Source organism: Bos taurus, chromosome 5 (assembly GCF_002263795.3).
Source record: "Bos taurus isolate L1 Dominette 01449 registration number 42190680 breed Hereford chromosome 5, ARS-UCD2.0, whole genome shotgun sequence".
Lineage (NCBI taxonomy): Eukaryota > Metazoa > Chordata > Mammalia > Artiodactyla > Bovidae > Bos > Bos taurus.
In genome coordinates, this window is record NC_037332.1 from 368,082 (window position 1) to 394,317 (window position 26,236).

Here is a 26,236-nt window from a genome sequence, read left to right on the forward strand (position 1 = left end):
AAACATTGGAAACAAAAGTCTTCTGTTCCTGGCCCTCTTTCCAAAGGCAAGAGAAGTATGAAAGATGTAGTGATTCCAGGTTTAGAAAGGACAATGTCTGGAAAGGCAGGTAGGGGAGGGCAGACGGGTAAAGGGGCTCAACTCAGTGATGAGAATAGGGACTAGACTTGTAGTGGTGAGCATGAAGTAGGGCACACAGAAGCTGAACTTTTTAAAAAGTTCCATATATATGTATATGGAACTTTTTAAAAAAGTTCAGCTTCTGTGTGTGTGTGTGTGTGCATGTGTGTGTGTGTGTGTATATATATATATATATACACACACATATACTGCTGCTGCTAAGTCACTTCAGTTCGTGTCCGACCCTGTGTGACCCCACGGAAGCCCACAAGGCTCCCCTGTCCCTGGGATTCTCCAGGCAAGAACACTAGAGTGGGTTGCCATTTCCTTCTCCAATGCATGAAAATGAAAAGTGAAAGTGAAGTCGCTCAGTCGTGTCCGACTGTTCGCGACCCCATGGACTGCATCCTACCAGGCTCCTCCATACATGGGATTTTCCAAGCAAGAGTAATGGAGTGGGGTGTCATCGCCTTCTCCAATATATATATACTAACATGTTTAAAAAGAATCTCTTGAGACTATCTCCTTCCATTGCTCAAGAGTATCTGGACCACACAGAGCAGGATGGTCCAAAGAGTGCTGTGTACTAGTGAGGGATATCACTGTATCAGTCCTTCCCATTATATGGCAAATGTTTATAGAAATCATACTTTTTCAGCTTGGAAGGCATACATCGTCACATCCTAAGCTGATGAAGGAGGGAAGGATGGAGGGAGCCACGGACTCTGGTGCTGTTGGACAACATTTCGCAAGGGTCGTCATGATCTGATGCTGGAGGGATGACTCACATGCAGTGACTCCACGGGGAAAGGAGCACTGCAAGCTTGAGCAAGGAGAGCAGGGGCAGTGATTTTTAAATGTTTTCACCCTGTGACATCAGAACAATGCTTAGTACATAAAAGACACTTGAAAGTTATCTGTTTAGTGAACAAATGAACAAATAAATAAGCATGTTTTCTTTGAAATTTTTCTTTAGAAAAATATAGAAATTAACCAGAGAAAAACTCTATTTTGAGCACATTGAAGACCAAGACACTGTCATCTCTGTATCTCCCCTGACCAGTGTAATAAACCAACCTACAGTTCTTTGATAGATGTTTTTTGTGGTTCAGTCACCAAATCGTGTCTGACTCTTGTGATCCCATGGACTACAGCTCACCAGGCCCTTCTGTCCATGGGATTTCCCAGGCAAGACTACTGGAGTGGGTTGCCATTTTCTTCTCCAGGGCATCTTCCCGACACAGGGATCAAGCCGTATCTCCTACGTTGGGGGTAGATTCTTTACTACTGAGCCACCTGGGAAGCCCCCTTTGATTAGATAGAGGTCTACTCAGTTAAAGGTATCCTTGGATACCCTGTACAATGTGCTAGATGCCACATCCAGTGGACCTAATGCTGTTTTTGTTAATGCAAAGTATTTTTGTGCTTTTATTAGAACCTGCAGAGTCCAAAGTTGTTCTATTTGAATATCTATTATGATAATCTTTTAACTGAGGGCAAGAGAAAATCTTATTCTTACAAAACTGTACTCTCATGACAACTGTCCAACACACAAAAGAAAATATCTGATCCTAATGAAGTCAACCTATCTCACTCTCTCTGGATCTGTAAGAAATGAAGTTGGTAATCTAGACCTGCTTGGTACAATAGGCAAAATAACTGGTTGTCAACCAGGCATTGCTCTTCTGCCTTCTGTACATTTGGTAGGTATCTTTCAGAAATAATCTCTCACTACTATGCTGCATACTGCCTCAGCTTTGCAGTTATTGTTTATCATTTCTTATCCTACCAGGAAGGGATTATTCAAGTTCCCAGTTTTAATGATGGTAACTATTTTAGTGAGACTAATCACTACACAGTAACTACTAACTATTCTTTCACTAAATGCAAACCATTTCTAAAAATGAAAGTTCACTTTCATAAGATGTCCAATCTGCTGTACTATGACTATAGATGAAATATACATCATACTCACTTAAAATTTGTTTTCTGATTTACACAAAGATCTAATATAGGACTTTAGCAGCCATATTAAAGAGATGGATTTCTTTTTAGACAATATCGTCTTTGATGTTAAATCACCTACAATTCACTTCTTAAAGAATTCTGAATACTAAAGTATAAAGAAATTAATTTAAAAAATAAAATACACATGCAATTTACACTAATTTTTTCATACTTCTTTCATTATTTGAAACTTCTTCATTCCTACTTTATCTATGGTAGAATGACTGAGAGTAATTCAGTATCATATGATGTACCTGGGTTGCTATTTTCAGCAGAAGATTTAGATCTTTTTTCTTTATATTCAGAAATCAGTTGGCAAAAGCTATGTATTAAAAATGCGATACATAATATTTTAACATTGATATGAAAAACAACTACCAAATTCTTAGATTATTTCAGACAATGTCAGAAATAATATCAAAACTTCAATTGTCACATACATATCAAATTTCTAAGTTATATAAACTTTTATGTAGCATGTAGTACAGGAAAAAGTAAAGGTATATTTTCACCCTGCTTATTTAACTTATATGCAGAGTACATTATGAGAAACACTGGGCTGGATGAAGCACAAGCTGGAATCAAGATTGATGGGAGAAATATCAATAACCTCAGATATGCAGATGACACCACCCTTATGGCAGAAAGTGAAGAAGAACTAAAAAGCCTCTTGATGAAAGTGAAAGAAGAGTGAAAAAGTTGGCTTAAAGCTCAACATTCAGAAAACTAAGATCATGGCATCCAGTCCCATCACTTCATGGCAAATAGATGGGGAAACAGTGACTGACTTTGTTTTTTGGGGCTCCAAAATCAATGCAGATGGTGACTGCAGCCAAGAAATTAAAAGACGCTTACTCCTTGGAAAGAAAGTTAGACCAACTTAGCATATTAAAAAGCAGAGACATTACTTTCTCAACATAGGTCCGTCTAGTCAAGGTTATGGTTTTTCCGATAGTCTCACATCTGTATGGATGTGAGAGTTGTACTATAAAGAAAGCTGAGTGCAGAAGAATGGATGCTTCTGAACTGCGGTCTTGGAAAAGACTCTTGAGAGTCCCTTGGACTGCAAGGAGATCCAACCAGTCCATCCTAAAGGAAATCAGTCCTGGGTGTTCATTGGAAGGATGGATGTTGAAGCTGAAACTCCAATATTTTGGCCACCTGATGCAAAGAGCAGACTTATTTGAAAAGACCCTGATGCTGGGAAAGATTGAAGGCAGGAGGATAAGGGAACAACAGAGGATGAGATGGTTGGATGGCATCACCGACTCAATGGACATGCTTTTGGGTAAATTCTGGGAGTTGGTGATAGACAGGGAGGCCTGGCGTGCTGTGGTTCATGGGGTCCCAAAGAGTCGAACACGACTGAGCAACTGAACTGAAAGGAGAAAGAAAAGGAAGATGAACTAGTAATGAACTCAGGGCAGTACAGCTCCAATAATTAACTAGATTTAGCTTGGCATCAGAGAAGGCAATGGCACCCCACTCCAGTACTCTTGCCTGGAAAATCCCATAGACAGAGGAGCCTGGTAGGCTGCAGTCCATGGGGTCACTAAGAGTCAGACACGACTGAGCGACTTCACTTTCACTTTTCACTTTCATGCATTGGAGAAGGAAATGGCAACCCACTCCAGTGTTCTTGCCTGGAGAATCCCAGGGACGGGGGAGCCTAGTGGGCTGCCCTCTATGGGGTCGCATAGAGTCGGACACGACTGAAGCGACTTAGCAGCAGCAGCAGCAGCTTGGCATATGAAAAATTTCTTGAGCTTGCAAATCCTACCTCTATAACCAACTGCTCTTTGTTCCTGGAGGAGTTGTTTGTCTTCAGTTCAAAGTCTTCCTCTACACAACTGGGATATTACTACCTTATTTCACAAGAGGATTAATAGGATGTAATGAGATAATATATGCACAAAATGCTTGCAGAAACAGTCAAAGAGTAGAATAATTTCATCTTCAACTTTATTGCTGTAACTACTTTGGAATTCAAAGTAAATCCCAATGTGTGCTTTTTCATATGTTTAACATTAAAGTGTTGCATGAAACTGTTATTAATTCTGGTGATTAGCTGTTCTTTGTGGTTTGTAAATTAGGGAATCTCAGCTTTTAGATAACGTGTACCTGAATTTATTTATAACATGAATTCACTACATTAGAGAACATAATGATCCCCCATTATTGCAGCTAATTACATCAAGAGCAGAAAACTAATCACAATCAAGACCTGGCCTGGACCACTATTCTTCCTTCTCTACCTACTCAAACTCTGAACCAGCAGATCTTTCTAACAATGAAAGATCTGCTTAATCTCCATGTTTAGTATCTCTTTAATCTCCATGTTCCTCTCCAATTCACTTGGAAGACATATCTCTACTCTTACAGTGGGTACTGGCAAGTTCTAGACAGGGCTTACCTCTCTGAATTCCAACTATCTTACTTGAGATTTAGGGATTTCTGCTGAATGGGTTCCTATGGGGCAGATTCTGAAACATTTAAGGTGGAAGCAGACAGAAATCTGTTGGAAGATTTTCATTATTACAGGAAAGATCCCATGAGGGGCCAAGCATAATTAGGGAATCTCAGGCAAGCTGGCATCCAGTACTCTGGGAAGGATGACAGGGAACCTGTGACCTAAGTAAAGGTGCCCCCACAGGACAGAAAGCCGCCTTGAGGTTCAAGTCTAGATACAAAGGAGAAAGGGAAGTCTGCTCAATTCCTGCAAGAGCACTTGACCCTCTCTGACAGCCTAAAATGGTCCCCACTGACATCTGCTAGCAGAAAAGATAAATAAGAGCCTCAAGGGCACCTCATCGTGAAGATCTAGGCTTCCACATGGGCTCCACATAAGGTCTCTGAGTGAGGGGGGAAGCTAGGCGGCCCAGCTGCCTGAACTGGGTGCTGGAGTTTTGTTTGCAACAGTGACTGAGCGACAAGCATACATATGAGAACAAAGGAGCTCTCACTCTGAAGTCGACATGTGCATCACCCTGGGAACCTGGACCCAGAGGGGCGGCCTGGGAGCAAAGGTAAATCGTGAGCCCACTGCAGGATGAGTTGTTGTTGTTGTTGTTTTTTCCTTTTAAAATGATTTTATTAAAGGTCTTTATAGAGCCCTATCCAGACTCCAGATCCAGCTGCCAAGCAGATCCTGTCAAGACCAGCTGTAGCAGCAGTGCTGCAGCAGTAGAATCAATGCAAGGAACAGAATGATGAGAAGGAACTATTTTCTCCCCTCCAAATGACCTGTAGGAATCCTCCGGGTTCTTGGAAAATTCAAATGGGAGCGTATAGAGAGGCAAGCCCTCAAGGGAAAACAGGATTTGCTGCTGAACTAAATATTTCAAGACCCAAAGAACTAGTTAGAAATATCACAACTGTGACACTGTTCACACTTGTAATGAAATGGCTAATGTCAAGCTTTCTAAGGATCAAGGTCTACATGTCCTGAGATAAAGCACCCCAAGCCCACAGCCAAGAGTAACTAATCGGCCTTTGTTTGGCTTTTAGCTCTTGAGGGTGAACATCTCACCACCATTCTCCAAACAGCCTGCACCAAATTAGAACTCTCACTGGTGACGTAGCAAGTAACAGTTAAAATTATTTTTGGCTGCAGTTTAGTGAGAACTGGCATTTTAATGTGAACACTTACATATTAAAACCACTAATAACAGCATATTCTTCCACAGGCCATCCAAAAACATCTTGAGAAAAGATGTCAGCACCTTGTTGAAGAAGAAGTCTGATGACATTTGCTGATTCATACTTGATAGCAAGCATGAGGGCTGTTCTAAAACAACAGAGAGATGACTTCAGTCTCAGGAAGTTGAGTTGACTTACTTCAACAGTTAATTTGATATGCTTTACCAAGTGAATGCCTTGCCGTTCCATGAAGAACTGACCATTTACAGGCTCAATTGTTCATCTTTATAAATTACCTCCAAGGTTAAAATGAAGGGATGGAAAAGAAGCCTCCTGTCCCACTGGGATGCCAGGTAGCAGCACTTAGTATTTCAAAAGTCCCTGATGGGGACTTCCCTGGTGGGCCAGTGGATAAGACTCCAGGCTCCCAGTGCAGGCGGCCTAGGTTCCATCCCTGGTCAGGGAACTTGATCCCATATGCTGCAACTAAGAGTTCCCACAACTAGGACCCCACATAGCCAAATAAATAAATGTTTTTTAAAAATAATAACAAAGTCCTTGATGGACAAGAAATGATGCTGAGGTCACTTACCTGAGGCAGATGACTATTTAAGGGATAAATTCCCCATTTCCTCCTTAGTCTCATATATTAGACTTCAAAGTCAGCTAGAGTTTGGGTTAAGGAAAGGCTACTTGCAGGTTTAAATCAAAAATATTGATAATAATGGGAATAAAAATAGTCATGGTGGCAGTTAATGATGCAGACAAGCATGTGCTAGGCGCTAAAAATGAAATACTATATATCCAATCTTTCTTACACACAGGCACCTTTGAAAGATACATTACTATTTGCCTTTTGTATCAGGAAACGTATTTGCTGATGATAACCCTAATTGGTAGGAAACCTAGGAATTGAACCTAGCCTGAATCTAAAGCCCATCATTTTCATCTGTATCATTCACCTCTGACTTGTCTTTGTTAAAGCAACTGTTTATCCGACCAAAGCTATCTTTCTTGCTTCTACCTGTATTAAAAATGAAAATAGCAAAATGTACTAAAATGAGGAAGGATAAAAACTGATGAGCCCACAGGATCTGGTGACAGTAAGTAATAATCACCTTTTTGTGGCTGTTGTTATTTAGTTGCTATGTTGTATCTGACTCTTTTGCAACCTAATAACATCAGCATACTTCAAACAAAGTAATTTAAAACAAGGAGTTATCCAAAAGACAAAGTCAAGTTTTTTAGGTTTACTATGCATCTTATAAAAATATATACATACAAAGTAGAGGTTAAAGAATTCTTTTAAAAGAATTAAGCAACTCGATACTGTCATGAGGTAAACTCAAAAGCAGAATCCATAGTTCACAAAGCTAATAAAACTAATTTGAAATCCCTCACCTATTACAAGATCAACCAACCAAACAAAAAGAGGTTGCATATGACATCAGCCAATATTATTAAGGAATATGAATCCTGCTATACATTCCTGCTATATATTGTTCATGATTCCCAGTCAGAATTGATTTTCTACCTAAGTCATGATGTGTTGATCATAAATGAATCCTCTTATTCATTTAATCTTGATATTAGCATCCTAGAACAGCACTAAGGGTTTTAAAAAGAAAAAGAACAACGGCACATTTTCACCTTATCAACTGCATGTATATTTGCTTTTTTCTTTATTTAAAACTCCACCATCTGCCCTCTGCTTTCACATATCGCAAGTAAGAGTGGTGTCAGGTCATCCTGTAAAACAGGGAGAACCATTTCTAATGTACACAGTTAACCTATTTCTAAACTGAAATTAAAATCGTGCAATAGATTCTCTGAACTTAAAAATATAAGTCAGAAAGTAAATGAAAGACAGCCCCCTCCTCATTACCCTGTTCATCTTCTCTCTCTTTAATATGCTCCTCCTCTGGGCCTTCCCTGATGGTCCAGTGGCTAAGTGTCAAGCTCCCAATGCAGGGGGTGTGGGTATCATGTAGCTACTATATCAACTGCATATTTTAGGGACAATGCTGAGGCAGAAATATAGAATACTATCTGTAGCTTGCATAACCTATCTAAGGATGACCATGAGTAAACTCAAAAGGTTTACAGACATTCCAGTGGGAATATTATTCTCTACATCTCTACATGAACATGCAAAAGAGAAACTTCTTTCTTTTTCAAAAAGTCAACTCTGGGAACCCTGTTTTACTGCTTTCTCAGGAATGTCTCCTGGAATTTAATCTTAATCATTTTCTCTCCCTTGCTTGCTCTTTCCACCACCCTCCCTTAAGTTAAGACATTCTGGCTGAGAGGTCAGCATTAGATAGATGCTAACTGCATGCAGAATGAGCACCCTCCCCACCTTATCTTCAAAGACCCTTCTTGATGACTTTCACATTCTGGCTGAGAGGTCAGCATTTCAGTTCAGTTCAGTTCAGTCGCTCAGTCGTGTCCGACTCTTTGCAACCCCATGAATCACAGCACGCCACACCTCCCTGTCCATCAGCAACTCCTTGAGTTCACTCAGATTCACGTCCATCGAGTCAGTGATGCCATCCAGCCATCTCATCTTCTGTCATCCCATTCTCCTCCTGCCCCCAATCCCTCCCAGCATCAACTAGATGCTAACTGCAAGCAGAATGAGCACCCTCCCCACCTTATCTTCAAAGACCCTTCTTGATGACTCTCATGTGATTACCTCCAGACCACCAGAAGAAAGCTTCTAAAATCCTAGAGTTCTGGTGTCTGTCTTGCTTTACTGCTCTTAGTTAAAGATTGCAACATAAAATTACCAATAAATATATGCTCAACATTTTCTGGGGGAGTTGTTCTTCCACCAGCTCTCCCTGCACTGTCTCTTATAATCTTGTGTGTTTGTGAGAGTTATTCAATGTGAAACCATCACAACCAACTTAAAAATTCTAATTTGAAAAATTCAATCCCATTCTCAAGAGATTTTTTAAAATATGAAATCAATTATAAATTAATTAGACTGTCTTTAAAAACCTTCAAATATTTATCAAAATAAACTATCAATCAAAAATTGGAAACTCAAATGCTTATGGTTGGAAAGCTGATGACCTGAGTAAGTGAAAAAGCGAGGTGAGAATGGTAACCCCCCAAACACATGTCTCACACAGAAGGGGTGGCCTCTGCACGTAGACCAAACAGTAGAATGGGCTCAAGGGGGTCCATTTTTGGTCCTTGGAGAAGCCTGAACTTCTGCATGAGCCTCCTAAATTTGAAATGTTGACTCAATGTATGGAGGTAAACTAAACACATCCAAGGGCCATGTTTAGTTTATGGCCCACTTTGGGTTTTATGCTTGCTGTTTCCAAACAGGTGGGTATAAAGCAAATATTTGTATGTGAAACCTTTCCTTTCTTTAGTATCATATGTTTCACAAAAAAAGTGGGTCCCAATATGTAATAAATATGGCTATTAAGACTCATAATTCAATTAAACATAAATTCTTTTAAAAAGACTCATAATTCACAGTCAAGAATGTTTCCACTGCCTGTTGAAACTACAATCTATCTCTAGAATTCTTCTAGATTGTTAATAAAATAGATCATGAGTTTCCAAGCCTGCTTAAAATAAATGCTTAAAACAATTGCCGTCTATACTGTTACTAACTTCACAGGTTTTAAAGCTCTCATCTGCTTATGCCAGGGATCAGCAATTCTAACAGACACACTGCAAGAGTCTGTCCTGCCGCTGACACCAAAAAAGGCTCATGGGTTACTATTACTGCAGTCAGGAAAACCCTGTTGGTAACAAACATCTGTTGACCTAATGACCTGGATGATAAGTGAAGGTGCAAAATCCTTAAAGGGTCAGACTCTACAGACGAAGTGACTTCGCCATGAGCAAATCGCTAAAAACTCTTGGAGTGTCACTGAATGATGAGTGGTTGGAAGGAAAAGGAGTTATCGTTCAAGCCCATAGATATTGCCAAAGATACTCCTTTTAATGTCTCAAACACAGGGGCAGAGAAAAAGTCAGGCTAATATTGTTGGAAAGGAGGGAGCTAATGGAAGTAGCTAGCACTGATCAAACTCCAACGCTTCAGGACACTACTTTCTTTTGGGAAGGGTGAATTTAGAAATTACATGTATTCACTCCATAGTTATTCATCAAGGATTGGATCAGAATCTCAAGGGAATAGTTCTAAATACATACGTCCAAGCGTTCCTCGATTTACTCAGTCAAAATCTACAGCGAACAGCCTAGGCTTATACATTTTTAAAATAAGTTTTCCCAAATAATTGTGGTTCACCAGCAGAATATAGCTGAGAATTAGTGCAGCAACCACTCCACTCTCATCTCTTACTCACATGGCCAATTCCTTCTCTTTACATGAAGGTTTGAATAAAAAAGAAAAGTGTAAGAGGCAAGAGTTATCAAAACTGCAATTTTTAAAATTTTCCTGGGTAAACAGTGGTAGAACAGGGACTAGTAAACCCAAAAGGCAACCTGATCTCATTATTTATAAACCCCTTACTTCCTTCCCATCAAGACATTCTAGATGGGAGAGCAGAGTCTAGACTCTTATCTAAGTGGATGGTTCTGCCAGAAAAGGATAATATCAGGTAGTTATTTGCTCTTGTCTCTTAATTCCCACTTAATCACCACCTGTTCACTGTCAGTCTGTTTTGATCAGAGTCTTCTTAAAACTGGCACCTAGGCAAGTCTACAATTCACTCACATACTTTTTCAAAATAACAACTATTATCCCTGAAAACTGAAAAGCGTATCAGAAATATATAAACTGAAGGGAATAAAAAGCCCAAGCCAAAATCTTGGGACTTCCATGGTGGTCCCGTGGCTGGGTCTCAGTGCTCCCAGGAAAGAGGGCCTGGGTTCGACCCCAGGTCAGGAAACTAGATCCTACATGCTGAAACAAAGCCCAGCTCAGCCAAATAAATAAATATTAAAATAAATAAATCCTCTTCTTGGCATTTCCCAACTTCCAAAATTCCAGCTTGACTTGCACTTTTCACTTGCTTGCTCCTTTTCCTTTCCTTTTACCCTCTTAAGACTTGGGCGATGAGAGAGAAACTGTGTTTATATAAACCATTTTTCATAAAATGGGAATTTGTGAACAGCAGCAAGATTTCTAATATGTTATAAAATGCTTTCGTTATGTTTGAATTTTAAGACAAAGTCTACTGAGGCAAATTTTTCTTTACTGTGTTATTTTAGACTGATTACAAAAAAAAAAAAAAAAACCCTTAAGTGGGGGAAAAATATTTGGAAAATGTTTTACCTTTAACAAGTGCAGTGTTATCATGAATACCAGCCATAAATGCATAAAGGAATGCTTTACTCTCTAATGCTTGAGAAATATCATGATTTAAAGCAAAATCTTAGACAATTTGGTTCCTTCAAAATACTTTCACTCAGGGAAGGCTGGAGCTTCTAAAGAAGGAAAACTGAGCCCACCTGTGAGAGTGGAGGGAGTTCCTGGCGGGGCTGCAGCTGCAGGACGTCACGTGTGTAAACAGCAGGAAGGGCAGCTTCGCCATCACCAGCTCCACATGCACAGCTGCAACCCCACCGACCAGCTCCCCAGGGCTGAGCGCGGGAGACCCCCAGATGTACATCGCAGAACAAGCGGTCACCAGCACAAGTGAACACCCTTGCTGGGAGTCAAACATGACCTGACCCTCTTGGCTGGATCTCAGAACTGGGGTCCTGGAGGGCTCAGGGCTCCAGGCCTGCTACCTTCCAGGCCCACTTGCACTCACACAGCTCCCCCTCATGGGCACTGGGTCTCCCTCCTCCTCCCACCTACCCCCAGGGGCACCTATTCCCTGAGCCCCTGGATGCAGCCACTCCTCACATCACTTCACTGCCCCCAGGCCTTCATCATTTGTGGGCTCTGAGCCTACCACACACTCCTGGGCACGTTCTGATGGGAAATCTTCCTTCTGGGGTAGATGGCTGGCTGGGAGACAGAGCTTTGCCCTCTCTATGGGCGAAAACATTTTTACCCACCCCCTGCAGTGGCTTTCGGAGAAGGCAATGGCACCCCACTCCAGTACTCTTGCCTGGAAAATCCCATGGATGGAGGAGCCTGGAAGGCTGCAGTCCATGGGGGCGCTGAGGGTCGGACACAACTGAGCGACTTCCCTTTCACTTTTCACTTTCATGCATTGGAGAAGGAAATGGCACCCCACTCCAGTACTCTTGCCTGGAGAATCCCAGGGACGGGGGAGCCTGGTGGGCTGCCATCTATGGGGTCGCACAGAATCGGACACGACTGAAGTGACTTAGCAGTAGCAGTAGCAGCAGTGGCTTTGGAGTTGTTTCCATGGTAACAGGGCTTGATGGACACTATTCAGTTTACCTATTTACATAGTTAGAAATAAAACACTTCTAGTTTAAAAAAATGGTTTGCAAATATTTTGTAAATAAAGTTAGTTGAGATATACCTTGTTCCTGGCTTCTATATTGGTGTCGCAGGAAAGCAGCTTTGCTGCGAGTGATACATTCTGGCAAAAGACAGCCTAGTGGAGAGCGGTGTTCCCACAGATGTCCATGACATTTGGGTCAGCACCATGCTCCAGCAGAAGAGTTGCACACTCCTCTTCTTGGCATTCTATGGCCTGTCAGTGTTGCGCCAAGAAACAGAGTGTAAATTCTAGGAATTCAAGGTAAACAGTCCACAAGCTTCACCCGTTTGCTATATCTAAATGGTATGAATTCACTTTTAGTCTTAGTAGTTAAATCACATCCACCTCGTGTGGACACAGTTTGCTGCCCCATACCCTCATCAGCGCTGTCCTGTTTTCATTGTCACAGAGGTTAAGCAGGCATTTTCTCTCCAGGAGCAGAGTGATCGCTGAATGGCCATTGGCACAGGCCAAGTGGAGGGCAGTCCTATGAAAGCAAGAGGAGTTTTCAGGAAACTGTAGTGTTACTGTTTCAAAACAATTGTTCCTGTGATTGAAAACATTCACCACTGAATGGCCATTGGCACAGGCCAAGTGGAGGGTAGTCCTATGAAAGCAAGAGGAGTTTTCAGGAAACTGTAGTGTTACTGTTTCAAAACAATTGTTCCTGTGATTGAAAACATTCAATAGCATGCTATTCCTATGGCTCTAAAACAAATATTTTGTTTCCTTCTGGAGAAAGAACATTATATATTAGCATTAGCTCTTAACACAGTAATGAAAGGACAATTTACTTGAATAGAATGACCATGACCTTGAGATTCAGCTCAACTTGGGTTTGAATTTTACTTTCACTCTGTCACTTAGCTGTCACTCAGCCTGTGCCTCAATTTCCTCATCAGCAAAATGGAGAAAGAGAAGTAGTTCTCTCACAAGACAGCTCTGTGATGCTTAAATGAGATCCATGCAGAGTTTAGAACCATTCTTGGCACAAGTAACAGCTCAGTAACTGTTAGGTAATATAATCATACTTATTACTATTACTACTATTTTACAAGGACAACATCTCAATGAAGTCAAAGGATATCATACCTCCTTTGCAGATACATTTTGAGGATTACAGACAACACCGTACTTCAATGATTCTAGTACGCTCATTTTCTGACATTTTAACATCTCTGACATCGGAATGAAATTTATAATTCACAATGTCTGTACAACTATAATTGGTAGCATTTTTGTTTGCTCATTTCTCGTTTTTCCTATTGATCTAATTAGCATAAGGTCTTTTTGTCTAAAGTTGCTTCTTTTTAATTAAAATATAGATGATGCATATTACATATTATTATATATTACAGGCACACAGCATAGTGATTCACAATTTTTATAGGTCATACTCCATTTAAAGTTATTATACGATATTTGCTATATTCCCCATGTTGTACAATACATCCCAGTAGCTGGCAGGATTTTAGTTCCCCCACCAGGTATTGAACCCTGGGCCCACAGCAGTGAGTCTTAACCACTGGACGACCAAGGAACTCCCTAGATTCCCTTGACTTCTAAAAAGGCTCAAAGTTGTCAGAAAATATCAATTCTCAAAGAAAATTCTAAAAAAAAAATTGGAAGTGAGAAATCATTTTTATCTGTGCCACATTCCTATTAGTGCCAAAAAGACAAGCCCTGTCTGATAATCTGACTTGACTATTGACAGCTTGATCTACAGAGAGTTTTAAATTTTTTGTGTTGTTAAAATGTTAAATCAACATCCAGGTTTCTTTTCTTTCTTTCTTTCTTTTTTTTTTTTTTTTTTTGTGCCAAAATCCAGGAAACTCCAGAATTCTTACTTTTGAAATCATTCTTAGAGAGGTCTTTGGGGTGGGAGGGAGGCTCACAAGTAAGGGGATATATGTATACTTACAACTGATTTATGATGTTATACAGCAGAAAACAACACAACATTGTTTTTTAAAGCAATTAATCTTCAATTAAAATAAAATTAAGGTTAAGAAACAGTAGAAATAGAAAAAACAGAAGGTCTCTGTCAGCAGATAAAAAATGTATAAATAGGAATCTGAGTTTTATTCTGGTACTTTTCTCACTGTGCCTATTTGAAATGTTTGATCCATACTCTATCTGAGACTTTTTGGTGAGATAAAAATTGAGTTACTTTTCTCTTTTACCAGGTTATTTCTCCACCATCTACACACAGTTTATCATTTCTAACAGAAAAGGTCATCATTTTCAAGTTCTAAAGTTTTATATACATTTGGGTGTTTGGGCATTCTGTTCCATTCATTTCTCTATCTTTTGTTAGTAAATAAACACTTTGTGGGCACGTATAGCACATTTTGATATCAAGAAGGGCAAATCTTCCTCTACGATACAAAACTTTTAATTTCATCACAACAATTAAAGACAGCGTATGTAACCCAAAATCTTTAAAACCATGAAATGTTGATTTGGTTTAAATATACATACCATACATCCTAGGAAAATGTCTTCCTATTCAAGAACACAGCCAACTTCCTACTTCAAAGCTGTCTTCTAAGGTCCTTCAGCAAAGAACACATATACCTAAGTGTACACTGATATAAAATGGATATTGAATTGTAGCTGAAGAATTTTTAACCCAGAAGTTGATTTGGCATGGGAATTATTTTGCTCACTATGCAGTTTTCTGTAATATATAACCTTATGGTATAAAAAATGTATACATTAAAAATAAGATATTGACAACATCAGAAATCTGTCCACTGCCATGATCCACAATTGGTGATCCATGAAGAAATGCTTTCATAAATCACATGAGAAAATTTTTGAAAGCCAGAAGGTTCAGAAGATTTCTTGAAGGCTATATAACTTGAGAGCTTTTACTAATGAGTACATCATACTAAACCATGCAAATAAAAAGTAGGAGGAAGAAAGGAAAAACAGATGCTATTCATGTTTCATTTCATTTTTGTGATTACTGACATTCAGTTAAATGACTTCAAAACTATCAGTAAAGCTCTGTAAGGGGAATTATAAGTGGGTCCAAAACCAACTAAGGCTTTTTGCTGCCTATAAAGTCTGTGGGGTGCTGGATCCCAGGAAGGTATCCAGGAGCCTTGGAGGGGAAACTCACAGGAGGGATTTCTGCCAGGCCCTTCCACCCAGCTTACCTGTTCATCTTGCCCCTGTCGTTCAGGCCATTTTTTCCAAACAACAGAACAAGCTGCACTTTGGCTACGTTGCCCACAATGGCAGCTTTGTGAATCTTTCTGAGGTCTTTGTCTCGGATGCGGTACCCGGGCTGGAAGTTGATTCCATGACCACTGTCTCTCACTGAGTTGATGGAGGAGCCAAAGGGCGACACACCCTTCTTACTCCCGAAGCCAAAAATCTTTTTCATCGCAGAACCTACGGACTCCAAACACACCTCACCTCTCGCTCGGCTCTTCACAGTCCCCTAAACCCAACAAGAGCACTACAGGTAAGCCAGAGCTGTCCGGTCACAACCTCCCAGCTGGGAAGCTCAACGGTTTGGAATCTTTCATCCCAGAATGATCATTGCTAAGCAACACCTCTAAACACATTGCCCATGCGCAGAGAGGCCTGGCGTGCCAGCCCAGTGCTCATATGCAAGAACTGTAAGTTCATTTCCTGAAAGAAACAAACCATATCAATAAACCCTTACCTAAACTAAGAAGGAAAGAGAGGAAACTGAAATACAGAAATGAAAGTGACATTAAAACTTTGTAACTGTCAAAATAACTGTAGTATCCAAAGCAATCTAGAGATTCAGTGCAATTTCTATCAAATTACCAATGGCATTTTTCACACAACTAGAACAAAAAATTTTACAGTGTGTATGGAAACAAAAGACCCCAAATAGACAAAGCAATCTTGAGAAAGAAAAGTAAGAGCCAACAGAATTAGGTACCCTGACTGCAGACTACTCTGCAAGCTTCAGTAATCAAAACACAGTACTAGCACAAAAACAGAAATATATTGAATGATCACTGGAACAAGACAGAAAGTCCAGAGAAAAACCTACGTACCTGTGGTCAATTAATCTAGGATAAAGGAGGCAAGACTATACAAAGGAAAAAAGACAGCCCCTTCAATAAGTGGTGCTGAGAAAACTCAACAGCTACATGTATAAGAAGGAAATTAGAACTCAAAATGGATTAAGCACCTAAATATAAGACAGGTCCTGTAAAACTCAGAGGACAATATGGGCAGAACACACTCTGACATAAATTACAACAGGATCTTTTTTCATCCACCTCTTAGAGTAATGAAAATAAAAATAGAAATAAGCAAATGGGATATAATTAAACTTAAAAGCTTTTGCACAGTGCAGGAAATCGTAAACAAGACAGATGACAACCCACAGAATATTTGCAAATGATGCAATTGACAAGGGATTAATCTCCAACATATTCAAATAGCTCAAAGAGCTCAATATCAAAAAACAAACAACCTGATCAAAAAATGAGTATAAGATCTAAATACACATTTCTGTAAGGAACACCTACAGATAACCAAAAAGAACATGAAGGATGCTCAGAAAGGATGCTTTGCATCACTAATTATTATAGAAATGCACAAATACTACAATAAGGTATCATTTCACTCCAATCAGAATAGCCACCATCGAAAAATATACAAACAATAAATGCTGGAGAGAGTGTGGAGAAAAGGAATCCTTCTACACTGATTATGGAATGCAAGTAGGTACACCCACTGTAGAAAACTCTATAAAGGTTGCTATAAAAACTAAATATAGAGTTGCCATATGATTCAGCAATCTCAGTCCTGGGCATATATTTGGAGAAAACCATGATTCAAAAAGGTACATACACCCAATGTTCACTGCAGAACTATTTACAATAGCCAAGACATTGAAGCAACCTAAGTGTCCATCAACAGAAGAATGGATAAAGATGTGGTACACACACACACACACACACACACACACACACACACAAGGAAAATGGAATATTACTCAGCCATAAAAAGAAATAATAATGCCATTTGCAACAACGCAGATGGATCTTGAAACAGAGAAAAACAAGTATCACATCACTTACATGTGGAATTTAATAAAAAATAAACTTATTACACAACAGAAACCAACTCAAAAGATCTCAAAATCAAATTATGGTTATGAAAGGGGAAGCATGAGGGGAAGGACAAATTAGGAGATTGGGATTAACATATATACACTATTTTCTAGTAGTCATGTATGGATATGAGATTTGTACAATAAAGAAGGCTGACTGCCAAAGAATTAATGCTTTTGAACTGTGGTGTTGGGAGTAGACTCTCAAGAGTCCTTGGACTGGAAGGAGTTTAAACCAGTCAATCCTAAAGGAAATCAATCCTGAATATTCATTGGAAGGACTGATGTTGAGGCTGAAGCTCCAATACTTCAGCCACTTGATGTGAAGAGCTGACTCATCAGAAAAGACCCTTATGCTGGGAAAGATGGAAGGCAGGAGGAGAAAGGGGACCACAGAGGACGAGAGGGTTGGATAGCATCACCAACTCAATGGGCATGAATTTGAGCTAACCCCACAAGATAGTGGAGGACGGAGGAAGCTGGCAGGCTGCAGTCCATTGGTCACAGAGTCGGACACGACTGAGTGACTAACACTTTCACTTTGAATATGGAAAACTTAACAGCGCTGGTTTTTAAATCGCTTAAGTTAGCTGCAGAGAAAATACTTAGTATCAAAAGTACTTAGATACTACTGTTTAAAAGTAGTATTACTACTACTTAAAAGCAGTACTTTTAAAATACCATATAAATTTTCATCATACACACAAAAATATTTCCCTTTAATAAAGATTTTCTCATCATGTTTAATGAGAAACAACTAAAATGTCATGAAAACAGTCCAGAAGGGAAATTTTTACTATTTATCTTTCAGGTCATATATTTTTTCTTCAAAATCTGTACATATTCTTGTGATGTTTTCAAAAGCAGGTCCTGAGACAGATTTGACCCATCTGTAGCTCCTAGAGGAGACAATCCACAGGACTCAGATTCAAATTCAGCAGCAGCTGGAAAGAAAAAGGATTACATTCTTTATCTAAAATACTTAAACAAACAAACAAAAAAAAACCCTGAGATATTTCTAAGTGCTCTGAAAAATGAAACATATCTATAAATGACAGAAAACAAAATACAAGATTAAAATTACATAATCAGCCCACAGTCCCACATGTGGCTGAGTATCAGAGCTTCTGGCTTTCTGATTCTTCATTCATTTACTCAATAACTATCTGCTAAGGTGCTGTGACAAACACTGGAATTACAAGATGAAGGTGACCCCAGTCACCCTGAGAAATGATAATGCCACAAACTGTAAAAATAGATCAACAGACAATTTCCATATGGAGTCATAAATACTAAGACAGGTATACAAGATGGCACAAGGAACACTCAGAAGGGACAGCTGGCTTTGTGTCAATACTGCCAGCTTTTTGGTGGAGGTGCTATGGAAGTAGCTACCTGAAGGACAGGAAAAAGTACAAGAGTCAGAGGGGAGAAGCACGTACAAAGACCAGAGGTGAGGAAACGAATCTGTGGGATCCTACACAGTCTGGCTGGTTAGATGCACAGCTAAGGGGCAGAGTAAGGTGGTGAAGAGATAAGGCCAACTACTTTGGAAGGTTGATGCAGGTGTTTGGAGCTTTTCCTGAGGGAAAGAAATAAACTAGTGATAAAGTCAATGACACAGAAATTATAAAGCACCCACCAAGTGACAGCTACGCAAACATGACTGCTTGAGTCTGGGTGTTCTAGCCTTAACGACTACCAGACACTTGAGACGTTGATGAACTCCATGCTTTCTGAGAATGGTGTCAGGGTGCAGATGGACAGTTCCACAGCGATGGCAGTAGTACAGAAAGGATACTGCCAGAAATAAATAGAAATACATAGACCTTTTGAGATTTTTTTTAAACTATGGAACATGATGAATAAATGAGGAAGAATAACATTTTTCACTATAACTGCTCAGGCTTTCACATTTTTCATTATAAGAAAAAAATTTTTAACATAGCATCTGTTATCCAAACAATGGAAATAGATACCATTTATTGTTTACCGTGTATTTCAGAAATCAATATCTAAATTTAATTCATACATTTTGGCAACATACCTTCTCTTAGTTCTCTAGTTATACTCCCGTCCAACTACTGCCGCATCTGAAATAAGTCAAATATTATTTATCTTTAAGTTAAGCAAGAGATATTATCATAGGAATGTTATACAGCTTACTAAATGTGACATTTAAATAATACTTTTAGAGACTAGACCTAACTTGAAGATTACTTAAGTAGAAAAATAATCACATAAATAAAAGAAAATGCATTCCTACTTATTCCGCTTATAAATAACAGAGAACATGTATATGGAACATTAATCTGATAAAAAGTACAATAAATATCAGTCTATCAAGTACACATAATTTCAAACAATTAGAGAATGACCCACGATCCTAGGAATGACCCACATGATTACTATCTTCTCCCCCTAACAGCTCCTGCCCTAAATACATACTTCTGAGACCTTTGATTTCTAGGTGTGGATCCTGTTCAAATGGAGGAAGTAGTTTGAGTTGAATGTTATTAAGGAGAACACATCAGCAATTTTCTTTAAACTTTTCCATTTAACAAAAACATAGAAAGGTGAGAAAATTATACACAATAAAACAATGTACCAGCAAGTTTTTATTCTAAAGGTGTTTAGTGAGAAGGATTAACACGTAACTGTTAGTTTCCAAACTATGTCCCATAGAAGGGGAAGGTCCCACAGGGGTCATTGCAGGGTTGAGGAACTGAGAAGTCAGAAGTGCAGGACCTCTGGCCACTCCTTTGGCTTAAAAGGCTTTATACTTGTTTCTGTTTTATATAATATGGTTCCACACAAAAGTTTTTTTTTTTTTTTTTTTTTTAAGAAAGGTTGTTTTCTTTGGAAAAAAAAAACAAAACTTTTTTTAAGGTATGAGAGTCATGATTTAGGCAAAGTTCATAATTCTACAAAAGAAGTAAGAAAGCCATTGACTTTCTCACTGAGTCCAGAGTCCTATGCCAGCTACTTCCTCAGATTAAGAAAAAACACACAGATTTTTAACTACAACACAGAGAAAATGAATATGTAAAAACCTTCTTACATAGTTCAATAATGCTTGTGGCATGACATGACATAGTAGCTTTCTAACTAAATCATGTTTTAAAGGCAAGAACAAGAATAAATTATTGTCAAACTCCTATATGTAGCAGTCATTTGATACAGTTAATTTATAAAGCATACATTTTTTAAAAAACACACGACAGGGAACTTGAAGGAGAAAAGTTTCAAGGTGAGGACTTACACTCCTACCCTCCTTATGAGAGGTGAGGAGATTTACCTAACCGGTGAGTTTGGGAGAAGGAACTTCTCCCAAAGTGCTTGCTTGGTTCCAAATCTCTACTTTGAAAAGATGCATGTGCCCACAGCACCGTGAACTTGGGTGTGCAGTAGGCAGCCTATGTCTGGGACGGGGGTCAAGCATTTGCTTCCTCCCCTTTGGCCTGCATGGGGAAGTGTCTGACTTGGGATGAAGTGTTCAGAGGCCCGCTGTGACTGCACAGCTAAAGCACGTCCTCCAGTTTCATAGCTCTCAAGTACTAAGACCCAATGTAGATGCAGTGCTGTCAAAGAAACCTTAATTGCTCTCCTACGATGGCAAGAAGCCAAATGAGAAAACAGGTTGAGACTGCACTTAACAAGGGCTACTTTTCATCATCACAAACATCAGGAAAACACCATTAAAACTATAAACCTGTGTGCACTGACTGAAATGGATATTTTAATCACAATGATTGAACAGTGAAAACTGTTTGCAATTTAAAGACTCCCCATCATTGCTATCTTAGATACCCTTCATCCACGTGATGTCAAGATAAAGTGAGCTTCAATTATAATGTTTAAATGTTTGAATTAACTACAAATCTAGAAATATTCTACAAACGCTCAGTAAGATTTTTTTTTTAATTTTAAATAAAAATGCTATAGGTAAAATAGCAATTAAAGAAAATGACAAAAATGTCATTTTTGTAAGAAACGACAAAATGTAAGAAAATGACAAAAAATGTTAAGCTAAAACTATAAATTAATGTTTTGATTTAGTATTGTAAGTTTATTTAATTCATAAAAAGGATTTATCTAGGATTCCTTTAAACAAAAAGCATCCATATGTGGTTAGTGTTTAGATGCCAGTGATTCACTTATGCTTAGAGGCAGAAAAACTTTGTTGGGTACAGCAGAGCTTGGAAATGATTATGAACCATTGCCAACTGAAATCAATTAGAAAGGAAGTGAAACATCTGAAAGAATACTTTGGATATTAGGCAATAAGATTTCATTTCTAAAGTAGAATTTAAACTCAGCTTTTCAAGAAATTTAATAATTTAGCAAGTATCTCTTAAAATCAAGAATTCTGGGACCAAAAAATAATCAAATTTCTGTCTCCTTTATTAGCATGGCTAATTATGACTTTTACTTAGTGTGCATTAAGTCAAATAAACAACTCAGAAATTCACCAAATTAAAAACAAGGATCATTCATATTAGAAATCTAAAACCCAGTGAAAAAAAGATAACAGAACTAACCTCGGTCAAGTAAGTCTCCATGCTGTTATTCGAAGGGCATGGAATTGAGGTAGAGAAACCTACGTTTGCTCTTGGAGTAAGATTTCCATTGAGCACTAAAGGATTATTGAAAGTTCCAACACAAGGGGGCTCCAGGACTGGCCTTGTGCTAAGAGTGCTGAGTAAAGATTTGTTCTGCTCTTTCTCCACCTCAAGTTTGGTGCTGATCACTGCCAGCCTCTCATGAGTGCTGGGGAAGATAGAAAACACCACCTTAATGATTTGCATTTTTAAAGTTGCCATATAATAAGTGGAATTCCCAATAAATTCTTTGAACACAGAAAACACAGAGCAGACCTCCTGTAAACAGTGATAGCTGTAACCTTGTTCTGAAGAAGTACACATGTGTCTAGGGCTCTTCAAGTAACAAGTCACGGTTGGGACAGGAAAGAAAGGGCATCAGAGAGAAAGGAAGGTGGCCTCACAGTGACACCTACTGCCCTCTGGGACACACCTGCCTCCATGAAACAGTTCAGGGATGAAGAAACACCCCATCCCACAAAGCCACTTTCAAGCAATTGCTTTCACCACTCTTGTATACACGTTTCACTCATGACCTCGGACAAATTAAGCTTTTGGCTCTGAGGAATCATCTAGAGTCACAATCTAAAGGGGAGGAAAAGAAAGTCAATGGGTGATTGAAAAGAGCTAAAACAGCCCCAGGAACAATTACAAGTATCCTCTGCTTTTTCAAGGTTCACTTTATGTTACTTCACTTCTAGGAAAGGCCTACGTCAGCATGTTTTTGATAATCAAAAAAAAAAAATTTTTTTGGAAGACTTTTTGATTTCATATAAAAAGGTTCAGCGTACGTTTTACAGTGAGAGGCATTGTGCTCCCCAAACAGGGAGACTGGCCCCACTGAGCTCCTTCCCTGGAAGCCACACCCCATAGATCTCAATGTCAAGTCACCACAACCCTGAACCCTATATGGAAGCACCTGTACTTTACTTGTGCATATTCATTTTAGGCTTCAAGTAGCAGAACGTGCCCTCAGGTACCTGCTTCTTTGCTGTATGCTGTTTTGGCTTATGAAAGGCTTCCCAGGAATGCTCTGCTTTCAGACAGTGGGAAAACCTGGACTAGGCACTGGAGGTGCCATCTGCCCTTTCCATTCTCCACACCCCCACCCTCAGTCAGGTCACTATACTATTTCTAGCCACTCTGTGAATTATCCTCTTTCTCCCCTGTGTTAATTGCCCCCAATTTCACAAGCATGCCTTTATGCAGTGTGCTACTGCTGCTAAGTCACCTCAGTCGTTTCCAACTCTGTGTGGTAAAACTTAAAAGGACACAGTATTAATAGTTTGTCTTAGGGCCGCCCTCTAACAGTGACCATCTAGTTAGCTTTCACTTCCTACTAATCTCATAAACTGCGCTCTATAAAAATTGGGCTTTAGAGACAAATTAAAGAACTAAATTTACTTTCTGTGATTCTGTGTTTTGACATACTTGTCTAGTTTACCTTCCAGTGACTTTCTAACTTCTAGTTCTACTAGGTAGAGTTGCTCGTATTTTTCCAACTCTGCTTTATGAGAATATTCTTGCAAAGTTTTCACCTTGGAGAGTTCAGATTCCAGGTCTTTAATTCTGAGTTCCATCTGACTTGTTATGGAAGCATTATTCTTCTCTTGTAACTGCTCTAAGTCCTCCTGAGAGCTGCTTGTATCTAAGGCAAATTTAAAAAGATAACATTTTAAAAATAATCATTAACCTGGAAAATGATATTTGCTCCCTTTAGTTTTGAGTCAGTGATTCAGAAAGCAATTTTAAAGGTAAAAAAAAAAAAAAAAGAGCAGAAGTTTAGAACAATTATCATCAATGTGAAGTGAATTAAATGTGAATTATAAAATTAAAGTGGAATTATTGTTATAGTGGTGCTTATATAATCTGATAATTCAAAGAACAAGAATATCAACTTAAAATTTTAAAAATTGAACAAGACAACTTAAAAATAATTCAAGAGGATGGTACCAGTTCTGCTGCTGCTGCTGCTAAGTCACTTCAGTCATGTCCAACTCTGTGCAACCCCACAGACAGCAGCCCACCAGGCTCCCTCGTCCCTGGGATTCTCCAGGCAAGAACACTGGAGTGGGTTTCCATTTCCTTATCCAATGCATGAAAGTGAAAAGTGAAAGCGAAGTCGCTCAGTCATGTCTGACTCTTAGCAACCCCATGGACTGCAGCCCACTAGGCTCCTCCATCCATGGGAGTTTCCAGGCAAGAGTACTGGAGTGGGGTGCCATTGCCTTCTCCAGTACCAGTTCTAAACCACAATATTTTCTTTTCCTCCTAGTAATCTTGTTTTATACCAATTGGTCTTATAAATGAAAGGATTCTCTAGTGAGAATCATTCTGATAGGTCAATTTGGTGATAACTGTGATGGAAGCAGAAATATTTAAAGGGAGAAACAAGTGTCCCCTTCCTTCCAGAAAACTACCAAACCAACTGCTCTAAGGGAAGTAGAGGAAACACAGAAGCTGTATAGATCCAAAACGTAATTCACAATGAGGTCAATTCAAGCACATGACAGAGGAACAAATTAACCTGCAAACATAGGTTGACTTCCTTTAATTTCTCTACAAGATCCTGTCTCGCCCTTTCTTCGATCTCCTGTTTATACTGCTCTACTTGACTGTGTTCTATCATATTCATTTCTATATGACTTCTGAGGTTCACTACTTCTTGCTCCAACTTCTTTTTATTCTTCTCTACTTTTTCACATTTCTTTTGCATTCCTTTCATAGATAATAACTCCTCTTGAAGAACTTGATTTTTTGCATCCAGATGCAGACATTTTGAACATGCAGTTTCCAGCTCTGCTGTAAGATCATCAATCTGCAAGAATAAAACAATACTGTTTGGTAATGAGGCAAGTGGACTGAGCACAGCCTAACTCAAACCCAGGATCAAATAGATACGATAGTATCTGTATTGTAGAATGTAGGACCAGGGATTACTCAGAGAATCAAGAGAGAAGTTCAAACCACCAAGAGTCACAAAATATATTCTTCACTGTCATCATCTTTGTCACACAACATTTGCACTTGATTTTACACTCATTTCTATTTTTTCTCCATAAAATGACTACAAGTCACCTCTTAGTAGAATGTCTCTTTCTCCCCACCCCCCATCTTAATGCCGCATGTTTTAAAGAAGTTTGAGGGATAATGTATTGAGTTATCTAGGATTGAGTTAATAAACGCTTCCCAAAAGAAGATTGTGAAAATAAGACTCTCATTAATAAATCTTATGAATATGGATTCTAATCCCATAAGTCTTTTACTGAACCCTATAAATAGTTTTTTCTAATTTGAACTGCATTCCAAAGAAAAATAATTCAAAAGGTTAAAGAAATCCCATCTCCTAATAGCTTAGTGAGATGATCCATACATTTTTCTGAACAACAACAACCAAAAATGCCTCACTCTTGTAACCATTTGTTACTTTTCACAGAACAGAACATACCAAACAAAACAACAAATAAAATTTGCGGGAATTTCAGTGACACTGAGTTGCAAAGAACTTTCCTTTAGATAGAATGATTACTCCGTAAGTCGAGGTGAGTGGAGGTGGGGGTATTGAAACTGTCTACAAATTCTTTGACACTTTTCTCTGAAATTCCCTCCCCTTAAATATGTTCTGGCCTCAGTAACTGATTTCTACTTGACAGAGTCTGGGGAAACTGACTTTTGCTCTGTGGGAAAGCCCACCCTTAGCATCAGTCACTACGCTGCGAAGAAGCCCAGACCACATACTGAGCACCTTGTCAGTGCCCTCACTGACTGCCCCCAACTAATGTCCCATCCAAAAGCCAGCTCCAACTGCCAGACATGTGCATGAACTAATCTTCAGATGACTCTGGTCCCCACCTTCATGACATCCCAGCTGATGCCGACTGGAAAAGAAATGTGCTGGCCTCACTCAATGAGCCTTGCCCCAACACAGATTTGTGAACAAAGTAAATGCCGTTTTGAGCCACTAGGCTTTGACGTGGTTTATTATACAATTTGCTGGCAATAAATACCTGGCACAGATACTGATACTAAAAATGCCATTAAAAAAGAACTAAAAGATGTGAGAATGCCTTTCAACCTGGAGGTAAGTGGGATCTGAATGGATGAAGAGAAAGAAATGAAAACCCAAAGGGCTTCATGACATTGTAAACTGAATCCTGATGGCCCTTAAAGAGGCTGCTGGGGACAGCTTCTAGGCAAGAGAAGAAAACAACACTGAAACACAGGGGAAAGGAGACTCTTCCTACGAACCAGCTGAAAGTAACATCAATGAGAGGGATAAGCTATCAAAAAAATAAAAGGGGAAGGACTACTAAATATAAAGGAACCAGGCTCAATTATATTTGGGTTCAATATCTGTTATCTCC

The 26,236-nt window shown here is 39.1% G+C and overlaps 1 pseudogene; it reads right to left on the reverse strand.

Moving 5' to 3' along the window:
* The window catches only part of LOC101902293 (ankyrin repeat domain-containing protein 26-like), a 77,064-nt pseudogene extending 52,472 nt beyond the window's left edge, over positions 1–24,592 (reverse strand).
* Positions 24,593–26,236: the final 1,644 nt, after the last annotated feature.